Below are 6007 nucleotides of genomic sequence, written 5' to 3' on the forward strand. Positions count from 1 at the left end.
TAAAGAACGAGAATTGACACCATGACATAAAATTGACAAATTACATAAAGTAATCTGGAATTTCTTGAAATGAAAAATAATAACAGAAATATTAGCCCTTTTATTGTTAAAGAAATAAAAGAAATGGAAAGGGAGAGGCCACTATGCATTCAGGAAGGAAGTGCAGAGTCTCTAAGCACATGCTGAGAAACATGAAACCCTGTGCCTGAACGTACAGGAATGCGGCTCTCAGATTCCCCACACAGAAGTACTCTCTTGGCAAGCAAAGCTTATGAAGTAAACAAGCAGCCATGGAGACCTCTCCCAGTTTCCACTGTTCTAGTAAACACTATGAGATAACATTCTGAGCTTAACCATTCTCTCTCCAGTGACACTGCCTACCATCTTGAAAGATTTAAAGCAGTGCTTGTGGGAAGTTTAGAATGAACTGGAAAGTCACCTTCCAAAACAGAGCACTCCAGCCCCAGAGCACTCCTGTTACCCTGAGTTGATTGACATCAACTCCACTACACTGCACTCTGCTGAGGCAAGGGAGAGGAAAGGGGGTGACAGCAACAACGAAAGAAACTCTGACTGCAGCCCTTTGGTATCTATGTCGGGAGGCAGAAGCCCTGCCTGAATCATCATCAGTGGATGAAACCATTGGACCAAAGGTTGACAGGAAATTTCACAAAGGAGTGATCAAGATGGCCCTATGTGAACCCATCAGGCCCTACCCAGTGAAACTTGGCATCTCTAAGAGTAAGACAACCAGACATGTGTCTCCTGGTATGCTGCATGAGGGAATACACAGCATCCCCTATCAGATGTTCTTTCCAAAAAGGTTTAACCTATACTGAATCAATCCTGTACATCTAACTTCCTGTTCATAGGAAATACAAGGGTAGAGGAACAAAGTTAAATGATCCCACCAGGAAGCAAACAGTGAAAGGCAGATCATGGAATGTTCTACAATACAAATGACCTTGTTTTTTTCAACACATCATTAGGATAAAAAAGTAAGAAGAAAAAGGAGGAGAAGGAGAAGAAAATAAAGGAGAAGAAGGAGGACCTGCTCTATATTAAAAGATGCTTAAGGGACATAATAGCCAAATGCAATGTATGGACCTTGTTTGGATCCTGATTACAACAAACAGGGGAGGCGGGAGGGGATTGCGACAATCAGGGAAACTTGCATGTGAACTGCTCTGAAATGATACCAAAGAATTATCAAGTTAGTTTTGTTGATTATGATGTTGGCATTGGGTTATGTAAGAAAATGTCCACAGTTTTTAAAGATGTGTGCTGAAGTTGTTACCACACAAAAATGGGGTTCTCCTACTTGAGGTGCATAAAAAAGTCCATTGTCTACAGCATCAGCTTTTTGAAAAAGAAATCAGCTTTATTCTGCAAGATTGATCAGCAGGGAGCCAGGGGGCATGTGGCCTCAGCTCTGTCTCCCCAATTCAGGATTTGAGGTGAAATTTAAGAGGTTGGGGAGAACAGGCTGGCACATGGAAACGCTGGTGGGACAGGTCTTGATTGGTGAGCTTCAAGCATTTATGGTTGACAGGGTTCTAAACATTTATGACCGGGTTCTAAACATTTATGATAGGGTGGGGAAAGAATTTTAACAGTGGATCTTCCTGAATGATGGACCCCTCGCTTCTGGTAAGAGTCCGACTTTTAAGTTCCAGTCGTGTTCTGGTCCTTTGGTTCCAGGGGGAGGAGAATCTTTGGTTCCTCAGTCATTTCAGGTCAATATTTCTTCTTCTGCACATGCTCTGGCTATGTAACTTTGCATATTTTCTGAAAGACAATTTCTTAATCACTCTGTTAATAAGAAAAGGAGCCTGTTCGAATTGGCTCAAGATGGGTCTGTGGTTACAAAGTTTGTAGGGGTAAAATGACAAGGTGCCTGATATTTGCTTTAAATTACTTCAGAAAAGAAGGATAGCTAAAGCAAGAGTACTGTTTATAATGCTTGTGAGATAAGGTATTCATGACTTTATATGTATGAATATACAATGTGCACCAGTGAAACAAACTTGCTCTGTGTAACACACAGACATAATTGAAAACACGTTAGGTCTATTAGCACTTACTTAAAACAAGCAGAAAAAGTGTTTTTATGAGTAACTGGAAATAGATCTGTTCTTTTTTCCTCTTTCAAAATAACAAAAACCAAAAGAACTTCTTTAGGACAGAGAGACAGCTCACATACAAGGAAATATGGATGACTTTCAGAAAATATGATTTATTTGAAAATCTATTAATTTCTAAGAAACTTAAGGAATATTAACCACAGATTTGCCCTTTGGAACAAAATGGGGCTAGATTTTCCTTGGTGTCCAGGCTTTCTCTAGGACAATAGTCTTCAAAGCATCACCTGGGAAGAATGCAAATTCCTCAGGTTTATGCTAGACCTATGAATCAGAAGCTCTTGGGGGTGAGGCCAGCAATCTTGTTTTAACAAGCCCTCCAGATAATTCTGTGCACACTGAGAACCACTGTTCTGAGAACAGCAAGTTGAGTGTTAAGAAGGTACATCAATTCTGGGAACCCCTGAGAGCATCCTTTAGTGCAATGCGGAAGAAATGCACTAAATGACTCATTGCTCTTTTTTGCTAAATGGTGGGGGTTTATCAGTGGTAATGTCCCACATCCCCTCCTATGAACGTATCTCAGCTGTATAGCTATTGTCAGGAAGCGGGTTAACCATTCGCTTTAAATCTAGGCCTGGCCAGGAGGTTAATGTTCTCAAAGGATTTTGAATCTGGTTGCCAGGTGATGTCCTTTTAACATCTCGTTCCTTATGCACACCTCAGCTCCTGATTTGATGAACCACATCTTTGAAGTGCTATCAGCTTCGGAGTGTTTGTTGGAGTCCTCCAGCCTCAGGAGACTAAACTTTCCACTCCTTGGCAGGTCCCCCCTCAGGCATTTTCTTTTATTCAACCAGTTAGTTTATGCAAAAGTTAGAAACAGAAGCAGAAATTAGTAGAAATCTGTGCTTATACCAGAAACATTTTCTCTTCCTAGATCTCTGTGAGAAGTGAGAAGTCTCTGTTCTGCAAGAAAAATATCATTTTGTTCAAAGAGATTAGAAATGCCCCTTGGAAAATATAGTTGTACTTCTAATACAATCATCTATGCTAATTCCTGAGTGAAAGCAGGAGAAAAGAAAGTCACCTGTCGGTGTCATGGACTTCTGAAGCCAGCTCTGAATAGGCTGAGGCTGAGTTGCTGGGGGATCCAAGGAACCAAGACTCCACCATGGAAAAAAAGCATCTTGAACCAATCTTTAGTTTGAAAGACAGTGTTGACTACGCAGTCCAGTTTCGCCAGGGCCTGACTGCTTACCAACTTGGAGGTGTAGGTCTAAATTTCTAAAATGTGGAAGCTGGTTTCCTAGTAAATGACAAGACAGGGCGGAAAGAGCATCGATCTTAAAACCTGACGATACAAGGTTCAAATCTCAGCTTAACACATATCTGTGTGAACTAGGTCAGATTTGTTATTCTCCGAGCCTCCATTTCCTTATTTAGGAAATGAGAATAACACCTAGCTTGCAAAGGTTGTGTGAGTTTATACACACACACATACACACAGAGAACATTCTGTTCTGCTACAGTCATGTTTTTGTAAACATGAATTAGCTCACATGTGAGTGGTAAATAGTGGAATAGTGGCAGGATAACATAGAAGTCCTGAAGAACTTCACCAGTGAGCTGTTTTCCTCCATGAGGAAGAGCAGCTGGTCACAGGGTATAGCTACACAGCTGAATATGGCAACTGTGAGGAACATAGTACTGTCCACAGTGTCTAGTCGCCGCTTACTTTTTTGGCTCAGTTCCATCCACTGCTCTGCCGAGAAAGTGTTCATTGCATGGTTTCCCCAATCTTTGGGCACGTTGCCCTTGCCACCATAATTCAGCAGCCTCACACTCCCCTACACCTCTTCCACCAAGGCAAATTCACTTCTTAATTGTTTTTAGGTAAAGCTTTCAGATTTACTGTAGTATTTATTAGAAATACAACTTTTTAAACTAATATTTTATTAGGATTGTTATTTTTGTTGATGCGCTGGTTAAGAATTTGTATGGATTTTAAGAGGTATGCTCCTAATATAACTTTCCCCTTAAGCTTTGTTATTTTTAGTGTGAATGCTAATTTTAGTATTAATTTTGTAGAATGCTAGGTTTATCAGAACGACAAATATTGTCATAAAGCAGAAATCGCATAGTGCAAATTATACGCACACACACATACATGCATGTGCATTTTGATTCCTGGTGGCAGTGTTGGACTCTCGTCATTCATTTTGACTTCCCAACTTCTAAATTTCTGTTCTTGGAGAAGTCACACTTACCCTTATGACCTTGATGGGGACGAAGATGACCTCTCAATATAGAGTCTGAAAATGCTGGATATTCATTCGCTCAGCCCCCCTTGCAGCAGGGGCAAAGGCCTGTGCCTGAGGCTCTGCCAATCAGGGCTGCCTGTGCCAAGACTCTGACGTGGGAGCTAATGACACTCAAACCAAGGGCCCAGGAGCCCTCTGTCATTTCTGTGGTGACGGTGTCGGTGCTTTTCTCCCCAGAATGGTTTGGGGCCATAGCGTTGGCGTTCTTATTTCCTGCTTAGCCTGGAGCTTCTTCAGGCCTTCCTATGATTCAGAAGTTACCCACTATCTTTTCAAGAAACTTGTCTGCTTAACTCAGCCAGAAAGCTTCTGTTGCTTGCTATGAAGAACTCTAGCTGATATGATAGTTGTTATTACAATAGATTCAGCTGTTTTCTCTTTTTTTAACATCTACCACATCCACTACACTTTAATGGATATGCAGATAAGCAAATTACCTATCTGTTCCAGGTATCTATTGATGCATCTAACAAACCACCCCCAAATCTTAGTAGCTTAAAACAGTAATTTATTATTATCTTTCGTGGTTCTGGGAGTTGACTGAGCTCAGCTGGGTAGTTCCTTCTTGGGGCCTCTTATGCAGTTGCTGTTAGGTGTGGCTGGCACTGGAATCATCTGAAGGACTGGACTAGTCACCAAAGATGGTTCCTTCACTTACATGTCTGGCTCCTTGTTCTCTCTCCCTTTCCACATGGTGTCTCATCCTCCAGGGCCTCTCCATGTGCCTTGGGGCTTTTCACAGCATGCTGATCTCAGAATTAACACACATGGCAGCTGGATTCCAAGAGGCAGGAAACTACCACTTAAGGGCTACACCTGGAATTGACATAGTGTAACTTCCATATTCTATTGGTCAAAGCAGTCACCAGGCCTGCCCAAGTTCGAGAGAGGTGGAGCAATGGAAAAATGAAGTGCAGTTGTTGAAGTAGGGGTGGCAAGGTCACACTGCCACTGCCAGAGATATTTTTGTGGCCATCTTTGGAAAATAAAATCTGCCACACTATCCTTAAGGGGATAGGTACTATGCAGAGAATATTGTAGAAAACATTCAGTAACTATGGTTTTTAAAAGGCAGAGTGCCCATCCTTGAGGGATAAGATTGACTGTCCATTGACTAATACACAAAATATACAGTGGTCTGGTTTTTAAAGGGAGGTGTTAACTTCTCAGGGGAGAGACTCCCCTACCCACTTCACACAGGGTCCTAATCTCTATTTTGTGGCAAATAATGCAGTACAATTTGGGGACCCTCTAAGAATTTTACAATCCAAAAGAAAAATTCTCTCCCTGTTATTGGCATTTTTCATTACTTGGGAAAATCTACCAAGTGAAGAAATTGATAAATAGGCTCCAAGCCTGCAAAGCTTTGGAATCAAGTGTTAAAAAAAAAAGTAAGTAAATAGAAAAGATAGTATACCTGCTGCACTCCAGGCCTTTTCCTGCGCTACCTGATCCATGAGAGTGCCAAGAAGGAAGAGAGCCAGCGCTTCTGAATTTCATTTTAGTGATTAAAAACTGAGAATACGTCTGAACGCAACTTATTTAACACAGTGGCTGCCCAAATAATAGTCTGTTTGCCTTCACACTAAGCAATCCTTTCTT

Source organism: Equus caballus, chromosome 14 (genome assembly GCF_041296265.1).
Source record: "Equus caballus isolate H_3958 breed thoroughbred chromosome 14, TB-T2T, whole genome shotgun sequence".
In the NCBI taxonomy this organism is placed as follows: domain Eukaryota; kingdom Metazoa; phylum Chordata; class Mammalia; order Perissodactyla; family Equidae; genus Equus; species Equus caballus.